Source organism: Hylobates moloch, unplaced genomic scaffold (genome assembly GCF_009828535.3).
Source record: "Hylobates moloch isolate HMO894 unplaced genomic scaffold, HMol_V3 SCAFFOLD_13, whole genome shotgun sequence".
Lineage (NCBI taxonomy): Eukaryota > Metazoa > Chordata > Mammalia > Primates > Hylobatidae > Hylobates > Hylobates moloch.
The window spans coordinates 86,091,570-86,111,342 of NW_026652288.1; the positions used below are offsets into that span (position 1 = coordinate 86,091,570).

Below are 19,773 nucleotides of genomic sequence, written 5' to 3' on the forward strand. Positions count from 1 at the left end.
TTTAATAAACTCATGAGAAAATAAAAGATAAAAGCAAAAAAAAAAAAAGATCAGAAGGAAGCAAAAGGGGTAGAAATAATTCTACCCAAAATCTAGGGTCAGAAGGCAATGAGTATTGTCTTTAGCTCTGACCTTCCTGGTAGCCAAAAGAAAAAGAGAAATAATGGATCACATACTCTCACTAATTGATTAAAGGAAATGTAATAATTCCTCGCATGAGAGAAACTTTCCTTCTACTAAATTTTTGAAGGCGTTCAATTTCACAGGATCTTATACAAGACACACAGACATGGAGAAATTCAGTGGGTCATTGATCCTTCCAAAGCTCAGGTCACTTATACCCAGACTCTCCCAGAGAGGTGGGTAAATGTGAGTTGTTTCTAGAGGCACACCAGGAAAAGCAACCTTATTGAAGTGAGAGTGAGGGAGTTATCATTCATTCATTTATTCATTCAAGTCCTTTTCCTACTTATTTGGAATGTAAGTCTATTTCATAAGTATTCTAAGAACTTCAAACTGCAAGTCATACCTGTAATTTGGGGAAGCATCATGATGGGAAGTCATCTCTGGTGGTTTCTGATTTAAAAGCCCAGAAGATAAAATTCTTACATGATTTTAATGAATCCTTCCCACCCTACTTATCACCAGGGTCAAGCAGGAAAAAGTCTTCTCTTGTTCCACATTCACCCCCCTACCCCCGAGCTGGGAAGGGGTCTGGGGAGCACAGTGGGGATGGCTGAGATGCTGACTATGCGGGGGTCTGGTCTGGCAGCCCCTGTTCCAGGGATGGTTGCCCAGGCCTGGGGATGGCTGTCTAGGTCCCTGCCTTCTCCCCTGCATTGGAGGAATGCTGTTCAGGCTGGTTGCTGCTGTCCTTTTATGACTTTTCCTTTAAAGTTATAGATCCATAAGTTATTTTTTTCTCTCTGACTTCATCTACATAATGATACTGAGGGAAAGAAGAAAGATGAAGAGTAGGGTGAGCCTAGACTTGCTCCAGTTATGGCTAGCTGTGTACCTGTTCTTTTTGTAAAAATTTATTATCTGCTTTTGGTAACTGTGGACTCTTCCACATGACAGCTACTTGACAGCTCCTTGTAGTAATACATTTTTCCTCTCAAGGTTCATTAATTCATCCACTGCCAGTGTTACAGATGATGATGTTGATAATGATGATAGCAAATAACTTTTTAGTGACCATTAAATGTGTTACAGGCTTTGGGCTAGTAGCTTTATTTATTTGCAATAATAATCCCATGAAGTAGAACTATTAAGTTATTTTGGGACTAGGAAGATTGAGGTTTACAAAGATCAGTAAATTGCCTAGAGTTACCTAGCTGGAAAATGGCAGAACTGGGATGTGAAGTAAGTTTCGCTCACTGAAGAACCCACATTTATAACTACCAAACTGTGGTGTACTTGGACAGCTTGGGAATTTACCATCAAGAGGAATTGGATTTGGGGCAAGCTCTGAGAGTTCCTAGCTATATGACCTTAGGTGACTAGCAGAAATTCTAAGACTTAGTGCCTTTATTTGTAAAAATTAGAATAATACATTTTTACTCTCAAGGTTTTTTCTAAGAATTTGTAAGCATAGTGAAAGAATGTGGCCTTAAGGTGATCAACATTAGTTTCTTTCCTGTTGACAACTGCTGATGCTACTTACATTAAATTACTGCTCTAATCTTTTAAAATTAAGATTTCTAAGGTAATGGACTCCTTATTTTAAAAATAGTTTTGTGTTTACAAAAAAAAATAATAAGCTGCTGGTACAGAGTTGTCATAAACTCTCCTAGCCCATACACCCTTTCCCCTATTATTAACATCTCGCATTAATATGGTACACATGTTACAATTAAAGAACCAATATTGACACATTATTATCAAGTAAAGTGCTTATATTAAGGTTCACTCTGTATTATACAGTTCTATGGGTTTTGACAAATGCATAATGTCATCTATCTACCGTTATAATATACAGAATAGTTTTACCACTCTGCAAATCTGTGCTCTGTCTTCCTCCCAACCCCTGTAAACTCCTGCCAACTGCAGATGTTTTTACTGTATCGAAAGTTTTGCCTTTTGCAGAATGTCGTATCACTGGAGTCATATGGCATGTAGGCTTTCAGATTGACTTCTTTCACTTAATAGTGTACATTTTTATTTCCTTCGTGTAATTTTGTGGCTGGATAACTCATTTTCTAACACTGAGTAATACTCCATGATATGGGTATAACACAGTTTGTTTTTCTGTTCGACTACTGAAGGACATCTTGCTTGCTTCTAGTTTGGGCAGTAATGAATAAAGCTACCATAAACATCCATGTGAAAATTTTCGTGTGGGTATGAATTTTCAAATGAAATGGGGGATAAATACTTAGGGGAATGGTTGTATCATTCTATGGTAAGACTACGTTTAGCTTTGCAAGAAACTGTCAAATTGTCATTCAATGTGGCTGTGTCATTTTACATTCCCTACAATGATTGGGAGTGTCTAATGTTTCACATCCTCATCAGCATTTGGTATTGTGAGTTGTATGAATTTTATCAACTCTAACGTGTATGTATTGGTATCTCAATTGTTTTAATTTGCAGTTCTCTTATGACATATGATACTGAACATCTTTTTATATACTTATTTGCCATCTGTATGTATTCTTTGGTGAGGTGTCTGTTCAGATTTTTTTGTCCATGTTTTAATTGGATTGTTTTTCTTTCTTAGTGTTGAGTTTTGAGTGTTTTGTATGTTTTAGATACAATCCTTTATTAGACAAGTGTTTCCTTCAAATATTTTTCCCACTATGTGGCTTATCTATTCATTCTATTCACAGTGTCTTTACAGAGCAGAAGTTTTTAGTTATAATAAAGTTCACCTTATCATTATTTTATTTCATGGATCATGCCTCTGGTGTTGTACCTAAAAACTCATCACCAAACCAATGATCACCGATATATAATTCTCTGTTATCTTCTAGAAGTTTTATAATTTCATATTCTACATTTAGATCTATGATCTATTTTAAATTAATTTTTATGAAAGGTATTAAGTCTATGTCTAGAATCTTTTTTTTTACATGTAGGTGTCTGATTGTTCCTTCATCATTTGTTGAAAAAGTCCATCTATCTGTATTATTTAAACATCTTTGTTTGTTTCTATTTGTTTTAGTTCAAATCAAGTCTATCTTGATCATGTTTTCTTTAACAGATTTGCATATGTTTTTACTACTGAGAGACAGCAAATTTTAATCTATAACAAAAAGTGTGTTCTACTTTGTATGTAAGCCATTGGTAATGTTTTCTTGTTCTGTGACCTTTGGGGTCTACTTTAAAACGCAGCTTAAAAAATGGAGTAAGAAATTGAAAATGATCTCCAAGGAAAGTCCGTGCCTCAAGGTCTTTTAAGAAAATTGTGTAAGATAATTGCTTTTCAACCACTGTCTTCAAGTGTGTTCTTTCTAGCTCAAGAAAAGAATGAGCTAGCTTGATCTTGTTCTCTACTCTTCCTATTGGCACTTCTGTTGACATCATTCTGACTAGGTGGTAGAATTCAGTCTTGCCTAGCGTATGTTTTAGGCCCTTCTTGAACTTTTCTTTCAGACTTCCACCTTACTTTGGTTTTTTCTTCCCATTAAACATAATTTCACAAAGTGCACCAAAAGCTTTTTGTATCTTCTTCTTATAATGTGTCAGTGAGAAAAGTTACTGAAATATTTCACTCACTGAAAGGAACAAATGTTTGTATTGTTTACACAGTACTACTCTCTCCCCCAGAATATTCAGTTGCTTGGAGAACGTCAGGATGGGTTGGCTGGATAAACATAGAAGATAAGTTATTGTACTATCTCCTCCTAAATCTGCTACTTTTGAGATTGTCTTTTGGGGAAGGTAATACAATTGCAACAAATAGCCAGGATACATTCAGCTATATATAATAAAAACCACAAACCAGTGGTTAACCAAGAACGGGATTTATTTTCTCAAATAACAAGAGGCCTAAGTTTGGCAATTGAGATCTGGTGCAGATGTTCAAACAACCATGCTTCCTCAATCTTCCTACTTTACCATTCATGGTATGTGATCACAAATGGCAATTGCGTGTATGGTCATTGCAGTTGGATTGCAGGAAGGAAAATGAATGTGGTGTATTTGTCATGATTAAAAAAAAACTTCCCAGAAATTCCAGTAGACTCCTACTTACATTTCATTAAACAAAATGATGTCACAGAGCCACCTTTAACCACAAGAAATGCTGGAGAATAAAATGTTATATTTTCAGCTGTGTGGATTGCTACCCCATGATAGTTCTTTTAATAATGAAGAAGGAACGAAGATATAAGGTCTGCTACTTGAGAGTGTCTGTGATATGAACTGTGTCTGCTCAACTACGTTGAAGTTTGATGGCACAGAAATTGATCAATCAAGCTCTAAAAATAGATTGAAACTACAGTTTGATTTTAGTCATAATTTATATATTACAAGGTATACAGATTCATAATTATTCATCTACTTATTTATTTTAGAGACAGGGTCTTGCATTGTCCAGACTGGAGTACAATGGTGAAATCATAGCTCACTGCAGCCTTGAACTCCTAGCCTTCAAGGGATCTTCCTGCCTCAGCCTCACAAAGTGCTGGGATTACAGGCATGAGCCACCGTGCCCAGTCATAATTACTTTAATGATGAAATGGATTACTAAATTTGATTTTCCCACAGCTGTATGTTTTTAATCATGCCATATAGTAAAATGCTTTCTAAATATTTTTTAAATGTATCCCTCATCTCCACTTCTTCCATCACTCTCCTAAGGTAGGCTTGGCTTATTACTATTACTTTTTAATTGGTTCCCACCTTGCCAGCGCAAACCCATTTCAACTCATTCTCCAAGTATCTGTCAGAAGGTTTGAAAAGCACAAATCTGATTATGCCAAACTTGTGCCAAATCCTTTTTTTTTAATCTCCTCCTTTAGAAATCAAGCCCAAGCGTATCCACTAGAGAAAGGCACTCTCTGCCTCAGCCTCTTCCTATCACCCCAGCTTGGATTCTTACCTACCCCTCCTTTGTATCTTGACATTAACAAAATAACTTAATAGTAGTTTTAATTCATGGGATTTTTACTGGGATTAAGTGAAGTGCTCATCCCAAGGCCTGTCACACATTCCAATAATAAGCCATATTTCTCTAGCCTCTTCTTCTTTGATGTTCCTGTCACTACGGTCCTCTTTTGTATTATTTTCCCTTCATCAGGGAAAATACTTTCATTAAACTGTAACAAACAACTAAGAGGAAATGGTCACCTCACTTCAGACGCCATTTCTTCAAAGACATCTTTCCTGGCTTTCTTCTCTCCTCTCATAAGATTGCATGACTAAATCTATCATAGAAGCCAGCTTCTCATACTGAAATTATCTGTGTGCATTTTTGTGCGTTGGGCTTGCCAGCTGCTTGTATTTCCTTGACCTGTATTGTCAGTGTTAGCAGAGTGACTGGCAAAGAGTGGGTGCCCCATAAATGTTTGACAAAAGTAATTATGTTATATACACATGCTCTTTAATTACAGAAAAAGCAATTTCCTTTCAATGTTATCAGAACTATTTTCTTTATTAATTACTTAAATTCACATAAAAATTAACTTAACCAATGAAGCAAATTTTATGTCTTGTAACACACGGAAGAAATTCAATGCAAAAAAACAATCATTTAAAACCTCTTAGAAAAAAAGTACAAGATATAATTTTGGGAGAAATGACATTGAGAGGTAAATTTTTTAAAAAAACAACAACTCCAGATTGGAATGAGATGGAAATTATTTTTCTGTTTTAAATTTGCTTTCATAGTTACAGAACTTAATCAATGTCTCCTTAGACAGTTCCTATTCTAGTACTGGCAGGAACTAATAAATTTTTCCAGACTTGTATCTTGTTTTTATTACACTCTGATATGATCTTTATTATGCTTTTACAAAATCTATGTTAATGTATTGTATTCACAAGAGTGGGCTGAGAATGCCACAATTCTCTTTAAATCTTAAAACCAGGAGACTCTGCGGCCTCTCTTCTTTAGCAAAAAAGGAAATTGAATCCAAAGGTGTTAAATCACTAGCCCAAGGTCACATAACAGCAGTGGCAGAGCTGAGACTAGAACTAGGACATCAGGTACAAAGTATATTTTTCTGATAGAAATTTAGGAATATATTCCAAATCTCATTGTCACAGTTTTATTCTGTCAGTTTACCTACATTGGAATTAAATTTCCTACAATCCCCTTTCCTATGTATTTTCTTGTTAGAGTGGACCAAAAGAGAAGTATGTGTGAGATTTGGATGTCAGAAGCAAAGCAGTCACTGTTACACTTTGAAAGTCACTGCAATCACTTATGTGGATGACAGGTGCAAAGGGGCCAGTGAAAGATTCTCTTTCACTCCAGGTCTATTTCTCCTTCCCATCTGCTAGTTTTGCTGACCAACCGTGACCCCAGACACACAAACAAAATAGCTTTCCAGAGAACTCTTCAGGAGCACTTCCTGTCCTACTCCAGCAACTGGCTGTTTCTGGGTTTAGAAGGCCTGCTAGCACTTTGGGAGGCCAAGGCCCTGATCACGAGGTCGGGGGTTCAAGACCACCCTGGCCAACATAGTGAAACTTGTCTCTACTAAAAATACAAAAATTAGCCCAGCATGGTGGTGGGCGCCTGTAGTCCCAGCTACTCGGGAAACTGAGGCAGGAGAATCGCTTGACCCTGGGAGGCGGAGGTTACAGTGAGCCAAGATCACGCCACTGCACTCCACCCTGGGTGACAGAGTAAGACTCTGTCAAAAAAAAAAAAAAAAATGGCCTGTTACTGACTTTTCTATGGTCCTGTAACTCCTTTCAGATCCCCATTCCTCAGTGACTCCTACAATTGTGGGAACTGGTATTCCTACAATAAATTCCTTATTCTGCAATGCTGATAGCAGTTCTGCTTCCATCACAGAACTGACTGACACACCCTATTAACATTAATTATCACATCTTACCCATCATTTTTTTAAAGAAAAAAATGTTTGCTACGCTGACAGAAGATGTTGATTACAATGAGAAAAACTGTTAAAGCATAAATTATCATATAGACTTGCATATAAAGATACAGCCTTCATTCTCAAAATATGTCTGCACAATAAAAATCTAATATATATTATTTGTTTCCAAAGAATTTTGATAAGTAAAGCACACAAAGATCAAACCTGTGATTACAGAAACACATTGATATATTAAAAGATCTAAGAAGCTCTTTAACCTGGTATTTTCCAAACTTGTTCTTGCACAGAAACTGCTTTCCTTTTTTTTTCTTTTTTTCAATTGTGAAGGATGGCATATACCTATTAATATTGGACATACCCACAGTTAATAATTAGAAAAAAAAGCATGTTAATGTTGAGATTTTTGACTACTATTTAAGAAGGATACTAGGTCTGTCCATTGGCACGAATATTATAAAGGAATTCCACTGGATTTTAGTTGTAACGATATCAATTATCAGAAAGGCCTTGAAGGCACTACCCAGTTTGTGCCCACATAAACATGTTTTTTGACTAACTCAGAGAATAATGACTTATTGGTTGGCTAAATAAATAAAAAAATGGATAAAGAGCATCTCTATCTTGCAACCAGTACAGAGTGGGATTATTGCAATTGAAAATGAGACTGGCTCTCCTGCTTCTTTTTATTATGCACTGCCAATCCACACTCAGCCAGGCTGTTTCTGAAAAATGCTGGTGTGAATACACCCTTCAATATTTCTTCCACACTGACTATACATACAATCTAGGCATAAATCATCAAAAGTAAATACCAGTGAGCACTTTAATCCTTTATAATAAATCAGGGAAATGGGGAGCCTATGCCTGATGATGAAGTTTTAGTGTAGGTCAAACCAGCAGTTTGCTGAGGAGGGAGCACTTTAAGAAACAGGAAGCATTTTGTTAAAGACGCTGCGTTCCACTGTAGGGTAGACATTTTTTGCATGCATTTCTATCTCTTCTGATTATTAAATGGTGCTATTGTTTTTCTTCAGCAAGCCAAATCAAATAAGAACAAGTTTTTCTGAATGCTTACTACTGTTCTAAGGAGCTAAGCTAGATGCTAAGTAGGATAGAAAACAATCATAAAAACCTTCTGCCCTCAAATAATTTCTACTTAATAGGGTAGATGAGATACATATATAAATAATTTTAATACAAGGTTGAACCTTTTCAGTGTCACATGTGAAGTTTAATTTCTGCTGAAGTTAGGAAGAAAGAGAATTCAATTTTAGACAGAGAGGTCAGGGAAAGCTTCTTGGAGTAGGTGGTATTTAAGTCAATCCTTGAAGAAAAAATCAGACTGGGGGTTTTAAAAAAATAATTTAACCAAACTAAGTGCTACCAAACACCAGGAGTTCAGTCTAGATCCCATTGTTCCCCCACTCACAGAAAGCCAATCACTGAGACACTGAATATTGCTGGTGAAGAAGGCTTTATTATATTATGGGTAATGTGAGCCAGAGACATTAGCCCAACCTCAAATCGTCCCCGCTCTCCTGACTAAAGTCAGGGGTTTATGTATTAGGTTGGTGCACAGCGATTGCAGTTTCAGATTGTGAATTTTAAATCATTATAACTAGGCTCAAGCACATCTTTATTAATCAAAACAGGAACCATTACAATCAACACCTTTTTGCCAATGAGAAATAAGTTTGTTTATTTCTGTAGCATAAAAAGCTGTGCTTCAGGATGTTGTTGAACTTTCTCCTTAGTTCAGCTAAAAGCCACGTTGTTGTCACATGGCCATGAAATACTAGACTGACAGACACTTTGAAGGATGAGGAAAATGGAATATATTGGGCAAAAAAGAGAAAAAAGGAAACAGGAACTCTCAGCAAAGCGAGAGCCCTGCTAGATGGTTTCCCACCTCACAGATTGAATCCCAGGTACCACCTGGAACAGGAGTGGCCAGGCTCCTCCCCCCTGCAAATAACGCAAACTTCCTGAGCTTCACCCCAGTATGCACTCCTCCCCGTGCACAGGCCAGTCAGAGGTTGGGCCAGGGGGCCCTTTGTATTTGGCTGTTCATTTGATAAACTCTTGGAAAGCATTTTCTGCATCCTACTGGTTGTGGAAACATTTTCCCTGCAAAAAGTTGTGAAAATGCTTGAAGAAGTGGTAGTCGGTTGTCAAGAGGTCAGGTGAATATAGTGGATTACGCAAAACTTCGTAGCCCAATTTGTTCAATTTTTGAAGCATTGGTTATGTGATGTGCAGTCAGACCTTGTCATAGAGAAGAACTGGACCCTTCTGTTGACCAATGCCGGCTGCAGGCGTTGCAGTTTTCGGTGCATTTCATCCATTTGCTGAGCATACTTCTCAGATGTAATGGTTTTGCCGGGATTCTGAAAGCTGTAGGGATCAGACTGGCAGCAGACCACCAAGCAGTGACCATGACCTTTCTTTGGTGCAAGTTTGGCTTTGGGAAGTGCTTTGGAGCCTCTTCTTGATTCAGCCACTGAGCTGACCATTGCCAGTTGTTGTATAAAATCCACGTTTCATTGCATATCACAATGCAGTCAACAAGTGGTTTGTTGTTGTATAGAATAAGAGAAGACAACACTTCAAAGTGACAATTTTTTTTTTAATTTTCGCTCAGCTCATGAGGCACCCACTTACTGAGCTTTTTCACCTTTCCAATTTGCTTCAAATGCCGAATGACCATAGAACAGTCAACGTTGAGTTCTTCCCCAACTTTTTGTGTGGTTGTAAGAGGATCAGTTTCGACGATTGCTCTCAATTGCTCATTGTCAACTTCCAATGGCCGGCCACTACGCTCCTCATCTTTAAGGCTCTTGTCTCCTTTGTAAAACTTTTTGAACCCCCACTGCTGGGTGTGTTTGTTAGCAGTTCCTGGGCCAAATGCATTGTTGATGTTGCAAGTTGTCTTCACTGCTTTTAAACTCGAATAAGAAAATTACTAGAATTTGCTTTTTGTCTAACATCATTTCCATAGTCTAAAATAAATATAAAATAAATAGCAAGTAATGTCATTAGCAAAAAAACATAAAGTGAGAAATGCCCGTTAAAATTATATATGACATAACCACATTTATTTAAGAATGTATCCCAATATCAAATGGCAAATTTCAACAATGCAACAACCGCAATTACTTTTACATTCGCCTAATAGCTTGGAAGAAGAAGCGGGGCGGGGGGCAAGGAAGAGGAGTTAGTCAATAGGCAGCAGGTAGCTGAATGAGGGATCTAGCATCTCACTGTAATCACGTGCAGGAAAAAAAGGAATTATGGAGGAGCTAGGAAGAGGAGTTGGTTCGACAGGCAGCAGGTGTGTCTCATTGGGTGCAGTGATCCCATCCATAAAGTCTCAGCTCCCTGGTGTCATCCAGGAGGCCTGATTGTCAGTTTCCTGAGAAAAGATATAAGTTTAAAATTAGGCTGATTTCACAAGGAAGGCGAAGGCCTGAAAGTAAGTTTACAAAATAAAATTTTAGATAAATTTGAACTTCAAATAAACAACAACCACAAAAAACGTGGTATAAGAATGTACCATCAATTATTTAGGACATACCTATACTAAAAGTTATTTGTTCTTTATCTGAAATTCGAATTTAACTGAAGCTACTATATTTCTATTTATTAAATTTGGCAGCTCTACTTAAAGGGACAAAAATATGAGATATACTAGGAAAAGAGAGTGATTCAGTTGGTATTACAGTTTATTTCCCCGAAAAAAAAGATATGTTGATATCCAGCCCCTAGTTCCTCTGAATGTGGCCTTATTTGGAAATAGAGTCTTTATAGGAGTAATGAAGTTAAAATGGAGTCACTAAGTTGAGCTCAAACCCAATACGACTGATGTTCTTATAAAAAGGGGAAATATGGGCTGGGCACAGTGGCTCATGCCTGAAATCCCAGCATTTTGGGAGGCCGAGGCGGGTGGATCACGAGGTCAGGAGATCGAGACCATCCTGGCTAACATGGTGAAACCCCGTCTCTACTAAAAATACAAAAAATTAGCCGGGCGTGGTGGCGGGTGCCTGTAGTCCCAGCTACTCAGGAGGCTGAGGCAGGAGAATCCCTTGAACCGGGAGGCGGAGCTTGCAGTGAGCTCAGACTGGGCCACTGCACTCCAGCCTGGGGGACAAAGTGAGACTCCATCTCAAAAAAAAGTAGGGGGTGGGGGGGAATATGAACACAAAGACAAACATACATCTAGGGAAGACAATGTGAAGATGGAAACAGAAATTGGAATTATGTTCTCATAAGTTAAAGAATTTCTGAGGCCACTGCTGGAAGGGGCAAATTCGCATCCTTATCCTACAGGTTTGGGAAGGAGTTTGGCCCTGCCGGCAACTCGATTTGGGATGTCTAATCTCCAAAACTGTAAGACAATAAATTTCTAAGCCGCCTAGTTTGTGGTACTTTGTTTTGGCAGACTTAGGAAATTAATAGAGTTAACTATAGCCAGAAGTGTTTTGGTAAAAGGTAGAAATTTTGTGAGCTGAGGCAAGATGATAGGAGGCCTGGAATCCTCAGGAATAGTGGCTAAACTTCCTGTTTTTTTCATATTCTAAAACTATACTCAATTTCTGGTATTTATTGCAAGACTATGAAAAAGGCTAAGCCGTGGCTCCAACATATTTTATTTTCTTAGAACATGTATTTTATTTTAACACAAAAGGACATATTGTGATGTAAATGCGAAATGTTCACACATTTTCACGACAGAATACAACTACAAACCTCTTGAAATAAACTTCAAAGGTTAGCCCCTGCTTCAGTTTATGTCCCCAAATCCTCAGAAATAATCTTTCATATCCCTTTTTTTTTTTAGAAGTACTTTGATGGAAAAGTTTGAATAGCAGTTTTTGTTTGTTTGTTCATTTGTTTGTTTTTTTGAGACAGGGTCTCACTCTTTCGCCCAGGCGGGAGTGCCATGTTGAGAACAAGGCTCACTGCAGCCTTGACGTCCCGGGCTCAGGTGATTTTCCTTGTTCATCCTAACAAGTAGCTGGACTACAGGCAGTCACCATTACACTGGCTATGAATAGCAGTATTTAATTAGTGAAAAAAAAATGTTAAAACAGATACTCTTAAAATATTTTAAGTACAAGGCACAAGAATGCAAAATAATACACCCCTATACTCAAAGAGTTTCTAATCAAATTCTGTAAACAAGGCACAAAAAGGAAATGTAGAGTTAAATAATTATGCATTCAAGATAATAAATTAACCAGATTTTTTTCCCTATGGATATTCAGAAATGTTATAACGATCAGGGAAAGCGTCAGGATGAGATACGGTCTTTAGTGGATCTAGAAGGGTGGAATAGATTTAGAAAGCATGTGAAAATTCATTTCATATAATTTTGAGTAAACCACATACAGTTTCACTCAATATTTTAAAACTGTGCATCTGTGATTGAGAGTGGCAAAACACAGTATGTTTAATAATATGTTTGTTATTTTGATAATTTTGAAAACATGCTCTCACCTGAGGATGATCTACAAAGCCAGTTCAGCTGGCTCTTCAGCACTGTATTAAAAATACTCTTAGTTCTGGAGAAAAAAAAAACACACTTTCAGAAAACAGTTTTTGAAGAGTAACTGTGGTAGGTTCCGAAGTTGGTATCTTTCCTGAGAGGACTATAAGTGCTCTAGATTTTATATGTAAAATCATGTAGTTTGCAAGACATTGGAAAGGTGGCACTTCAATTAATCCCGTCACTCCCACCCCCAAAAGTTAAAAAATAAATAATATCTAGAGAAAAACTGGTTGTGGATCCACTGTGACTGGATAGTATTTGATCACCAAGAACTATTTCTTTGAGAAATTTACTCTCTATCTTGCACCAAAGGTAGCTAGGTAATTAACTTTATAGATATAGTTACAGAAGATGATAAAAATAGAGAAAATATTAAAATGTAATAAAATTATTAAGCCAGGAATGACTAACACTATATTCTAAAGTACTGTACACTCTGAGAGATGGCTGCAATTGTTTTCCAATCTTCTTCAGTGTTAGGAAGAGGGTAAAACATGATTCGTTATAGCTGTGCTTCTCTAACTTTAGTGTGCATGAGAATCACCTAGGAAGATTCTAATTCATGGAGCCTGGGGTGGACCTGGCATTCTCTATTTTTATCAAGCTTCTCAAGGATACCATGTTGCTATTCTTCCCATATTTGAATAGCAACCCATTGCTTTAAACATATTTAACATCTCTCGGCTACTATTTTCTATTGAATTGTTGGTCTACTCCACTAGAATATATGTGAGGTCCTTTAGTTCAGAATAATATCTTATTCAGCTGTACAATAAGAAATGGCTGAAAAAATGATCATTCCTTCTCCTTTTTCATTATTACTTTTCTTTGACCAAAGAATGCTATTGCTCTAACAAGAAATGTGCCAATTCTGATGAAGTCTGTAGCTTACTAAAAATCATGGGGGAGGAATAAGACCACTATCTAACCAATGTATTTGCTAACATACCATAGAAAGATAAAACATAATTTTAAAAAGTGCAATGCTCTGGGGCAAATATTTTGAAAAAGATCAGGCGTAGGAAATAAAACAGTTCTGAACCTAAGGAGGTTAAAGTTTTGGACCTACATCTATTATCTGAGTAATAAATTTCCACTATAAGGAATAAAAAAAAAGAAGAAAAGAAAACATGGTAAGTCCAACAAAAGACAAGAAAGGGATGAAACACCAACAACAAAAAAGCACAGTAAACATAAGAGAGACATGGAATAAGACCAAACACAGTAACAGTAAATATAATTGACTAAATGACCCCTCAAATAGGCAGGGAAATTTTGAGTTAAAAAACATTTTCAGTTTTCAGAAAATTTTCATAAAATTTTCATTCCTAAGCTGTCAATCAGGGATATGATAAAATAAATGGACACAGAATGATTGTAACCAAAATGTGCAACTATATATAAATATATATTTTAAAAATAGCAGAAGTAAAACATTTAACTCTATTAATATTAATTATTAATAAATATATATTCAAAATAGTATTAAAATTATATTTCATACTGGTAAAATATACAGTCAACCAAGAAAATTCAATAGTCATGAATCATCAAGCATCTAATGAACCAGCTTGTAAATATATTAAAAAGGAAACTCATGAAGGGGCAAAGAGAAAAGAAATTCTACAGTCATAGTCAGCTATTTAAACAAAGGTCTATCAGAAATTAGAAAATTAAATTGTCCAAAATAAGTAAGAATATAGGTGAGTAGAATAATTTAAATTTAATCACAATTGATGTGTGGAGAACTTTATATCCAATATATACCAATTTAAAAAAATACATTTCAAACTTTTTTTAAAAAAAGATATTTTAAAGATCTTTTTAAAAAAGATATATAGATATAGATATAGATATAGATATATATTATATATATATATATATACACACACACACACACGAGAGGAAAAGGAGAGAAGACTAGTACATTGATGAATAAAACCAAATGCTGATTCTTAAAAATATCAGTAAAGCTGAAAAACTTAGGGAAATTCTAAATAATATTCTTCCCCAAAAGGATGACACACAGGTAACATTACAAGTGAGAAAGGGACTACAGATATGAAGAAGTTTCAACATGTTTCAAAAGAATACTTAGTAAACATCATACTGAAATATGTAAATATTAAGTTTAATTTCCTAGAAATGTGTTGAGTCAAAAACAGGCAGAAAAACTAAATAGATCAATATAAATAGAAATTGAATTGCAAATTAATTAAATATTTACCTTGCTATAAAATTTTAGGCTCCTGGCCCAGACAGCTTTATGGGGAAGTTCTACTAAACCTTAAAGTTTCAACTTATTTAAATTTTTCTGGAGCATAGAAAACAACAGAAAAACTTCCAAATTCATACTTTGACTCACCTTTATACTAAAGACTCCCCTTGATATTAAAACCAGAAAAAGAGAACTCAGAAAAAAAAAAGCATAGAACTCTAAAAGAAATATTTTTGAATTATACCTACCAATATATTAGCATGTGAGTTTTACTTCAAATAAAGAAGGAAGTACCTATTATGGGGTATCTATTATCTCAACAGATGCTGAAAAAATTTTGTTTAAAATTCAACACTTTTTCCTGATGAAAAACAAACCAAAAAAAAAGGTACTAGATAGGAATTTCTCAACCTAAGAAAGGATCTCTTTCAGAAACACTTTGAAAGAATTAATTCTTCATGGACAGTCAATAGAGCCAGTCAACTAAATACAAGGCAAGATGAGGAGGCACACTACAACTACAAAATACATCTGATGCAAGACCTATCCAATTAAATAAAATGGGAAAAAGTAGAAAATACAAAACTGTTCAGCATTTATTAATGACTTAACTGTCTACATAAATAATAAAAAAGAATCCACTGAAAAATTGTTAGAATCAATGTAGCTGTTTCATAAGTTGCTGGATATTAAATAAACATGAATCAATGGTTTACTCAGAAATAATAAAAATGGAATAAAGAATTTCATATACAATAGCATAAAAAGCCACACAATATCTAGTAATAAACCCAACAAGAAAGCCCTATAAACAAAAAATCATAAAATTTTAGTGAAAGACACAAAATAAAATCTAAAAATGGGAAGCATTCCATGTTCCTAGATGGTGAGTTTTAGTAAGTTTATTTTCCCCAAATTAGTCTATGAATTCAAAGCCTTCTCAATCAAAACATGAGGAGTTTTAATGAATCCTGACAATTCAAAACATTATATAGAAAAGAGCATGCTTTTAAATAGTCAAAAACATTTGGAAAAAGTCAATAAGGTGTGTGACTATCACAAAGTACATGAAGTATCACCCCATGGAATTCACGCCAGAATAAACAAATCAGTTGACAGAAGGAGAGTTCCTAGCAGATCTTGTGTATGTCAATGTAACTTATGGTAAAGGTGATATTCCCAATCAAAAGCTGGCCTACTTAATGCATGATCACAGGAAGATGAGATAGCCATTTACAGAAGCAAAATAAATCCACAGTCAGAGGTGGAGGGTGCCAGCTGTTTCTAAATCCATTTCTTCTGGGGAATGCCATGTGACCTGTGGCTGATTTTAGGGAGTGCTGCATGAGAGGTAGTGCGTACCACTTCCAGACACAACCCAGAAAAACTCACACGCATGCTTCCCCCTCATCTTTTCTCTCACGTGAACTGCAGTAAAAAACGACCCTCTGGCAAGCTTTGCAAACCTCAAATGGCAAATGGCAGAGCTAGAGCTGCCTGGACCCCCAAAGCACTCTGAAGCCAAGCAGCCCACCTTCCACCCCTAGTCACCATTGGCCTGAACCGCCCGGGGTATTTCTTGAGTGAAGCACTTCTATTCCGTTGGATATATATATATATATTTAATCTAATTGCTTCAGCAGCCGTGTTCCCTAACACAATCTATTACACATAATGAATAAAAATTAATCTCATTGTGGATTAAAGAGATAAGTCAGACACAAAACCATAAAACAGGAAAGGAAAATGATAATTAATTTACCTTATAAAATTAAAATCTTCCGTTAGAAAGAAATAATTAATGAAGTTAAAAACAAGTGACAGTTTGGGTGAAAATATATGTATCTTACTCAAAAGGTTGATTTCTATGAAAAAGAACTTCTATAAATTAACTTGAAAAGGAAAAAAAAATTGCCTAGTAGGAAAAAGGGTAAAGAAATATAAACAAGACACTCACAGAATAAGAAATGAAAAGCTACTAAATGTATCAAGCAATTAAAGAAATGTCAAAAAAAAGAGATTTTTCCCCCTGATTAAAAAAAAAATTAAAGACTAAAGAATGAATGCTGGGAAGGATTCAGAAGAACTGGCCTTGACATGCATTGTTAGAGTGAATGTGATCCATGGGGTCTAACTGGAGACAGTCTAGCAGTTTTTACTACATTCGAAAATGCATTGCCAGGAGTGGTGGCTCACGCCTGTAATCCCAGCATTTTGGGACGCCAAGGCGGGTGGATTGCTTGAGGTCAGGAGTTAAAGACCAGCCTGACCAACATGATGAAACCCTGTCTCTACTAAAACTACAAAAATTAGCCGGGCGTGGTGGCAGGTGCCTGTAATGTGAGCTACTTGGGAGGCTAAGGCAGGAGAGTCACTTGAACCTGGGAGTCGGAGGTTGCAGTGAGCTGAGATCGCACCATTACACTTTAGCCTGGGAGACACAGCGAGACTCCATCTCAAAAAAAAAAAAAAAAAAAAAAAAAGTTCATGTACTTTAAGCAACAATTCTGCTTCTTGGTATCTATTATTTTTAAATACAACTTACTTCTACATTTATGGAAATATTTATAATTACAAGATATTCTCAGAACATTGCTTGTAATAGCAAACCCCCTCCCCAAATGTACTGTTTAGTGGAGGAAAGATTAAATAATTTGCCATATAGCCATATGATGGCAGACCAGAAATTCAGATACACCCATATGCAATAACATGGAAAGATTTCTGAAATATATGTATCATAAATAAAACAAATAAAAAGCAATGTATTTACGTCGTTAATTTGTATTTTATATTAGTTATATTAATATTTTACATTTATATTTTTAAACATACACTGCTTATATACATACAGCTATGTATGTATAACATGTACATACACATATATACATATAAATACAGAGAAAGGAGGTTCCAAGGAACACACACTGTCCACAGAGGCTGCCTGGGAAAAGAAGTCAGAGTTGGACTAGCAGCAATGGGGGACTTTTATGCCTTGTCTTATGCATATCTACATTGTTTACGTCTTATACTTAAACGACATATTCAGGTGTTAAAACAGCAAAACCACAATTTTGAACCAACATAATATTTATGGAAATTTTTTTTGTTCAATTCGGAGTCTTTACTTGATCAGTGTTTCTCCCAGTATGTTCCATAAAACACTGGTCCTGGTCCTCTGAGCTGCTTCATGCAAAATGGATTCTGAGATCAAATACATTTTTTCATTCATATTGTCATGTTTCTCTAAAGGGAATGCATCTCCCAATCAATATCAAAATAAATTTTTCAGCTGCCAAGTAAGAATAGGTTGTGAAATAACAGTCATTGACTGGTCAAAGGTAACCAAACATTTCTGAACTGATCATAGACATTTCAAAGCTAGGAAGAACTGGTGTGACTGATTTCATGAGTTCTGAAGGGTATCTGTAAGGTTAGATATCGAAAGTTTCTAGCTGCCTTTGAAGGGAAGCTATTTAACTTCCAGCAATATGTAATTAAATTAAAGAGGAAAATGAAACTAAACATGTACCTAAATATCAAATGTAGAGCAAAATCCAAGAATTCCTCATTGTGAATCTAATTGCCACTTCTAAGGAGGGCTCAAGCACAAGCAAAAATAATAATAATTTAAAAAAGCATGTTGTCATGGTGTCTTACGTTACAACTACCAGCTGTTAAGTGATTCAGAAGAACTTTAGGTGCCGTGTGTGGAACAAAAAAAGAAACGTAGCCTCAAACCAACAAAAAAAAATGTGGCATGCAATGACACATGTACACTATTGTCAGTTTAAAAACATGTATACATTGAATATAGCAGAGGCCTTTTTGGCTTTGTTTTTCTTCTATATGTTTGCTCCCAGAGCTGTTTTTAAACTGATGATGTCTCTTAACACTGTCAGTTAAGAGACCTCCTGAACACTGGCGCTGCCTCTGTTCCTCAAAAATCCCACACACACTCCAGCCTCATAGCCACCTGACCTGATCCTTGTGCTCAAAAGAGCCTTCATGGACCACCTTATATAAAAGTGAGGCTCAACCTTGACCCCAGCATTCCCTATCCCCCTTCCCTGCTTTATTATTTTTGTAGCACTTATCATTATTTGACTTACTCTATAGTTTACATATTTGCTTGTTGTCTATTCTTTCCCACTAGAAATTAGGCAGAGATGTTTTTTTACTCTCTTTACTCCTGCATCCCTAGTCCCTTTAACAGTGTCTAACATATACTAGGTAGTCAATAAATATTTCTTGAATGAATGAATAAATAAATGAATCTTAAAATCAATGATCTATATGAATTGAGAGGCTGAAATCTTTCTGGAGATACAGTAGGCTCATCAGCAAATTAAATTCTTTAACAGGCAGTGCTACTTTTGAAAAGCTACTTTGGCCTGGTGCAGTGGCTCACACCTGTAATCCCAGCACTTTGGGAGGCCAGGGCAGGTGGATCACCTGAGGTTGGGAGTTCAAAGCCAGCCTGACCAACATGGAGAAACCCCATCTCTACTAAAAATACAAAATTAGCCAGGCATGGTGGCACATACCTGTAATCCCAGCTACTCCGGAGGCTGAGACAGGAGAACTGCTTGAACCCGGCAGGCGGAGGTTGCAGTGAGCCGAGATCACGCCATTGCACTACTCCAGTCTGGGCGACAAGAGTGAAACTTCTCCTCAGAAAAAAAAAAAAAAAAGCTACTTTATTTTGGTAAACTTTTTGTTCTCCAAAACTGGTTGACTATGGCACATTATTTTTTCTCGTGTAACGTTAAAACATAGTTCAACTAGTATTCTGTATAAAACATTTTCAAAAAGAGGAGATACTCTAAAAATCTATTAAATTCTATAATTAATTATTTTAAAATATGGCACCCTTTCAGTCCTTCTTACTCTTTTTCTTCCTCCTCTCTCTTGCTATGTTCTCTCTTACCTATGCCTCTCTGGTTCTAGTACAACACTGTATTATTTAAAGACATAGAAGTCATGAA

The 19,773-nt window shown here is 36.1% G+C and overlaps 1 long non-coding RNA gene and 1 pseudogene across 1 annotated transcript; both read right to left on the bottom strand.

Moving 5' to 3' along the window:
• Positions 1-8,655: 8,655 nt before the first annotated feature.
• On the bottom strand, positions 8,656-10,012 carry LOC131381040 (histone-lysine N-methyltransferase SETMAR-like; annotated as a pseudogene).
• Positions 10,013-10,215: 203 nt separating this feature from the next.
• Positions 10,216-19,422, bottom strand: LOC131381041 (uncharacterized). Its single transcript, XR_009209454.1, has 3 exons — positions 19,333-19,422; positions 12,516-12,580; positions 10,216-10,428 (listed from the first exon to the last, which is right to left on the bottom strand). It is a non-coding gene; the product is annotated as an uncharacterized LOC131381041 (long non-coding RNA).
• Between the last annotated feature and the right edge of the window lie 351 nt (positions 19,423-19,773).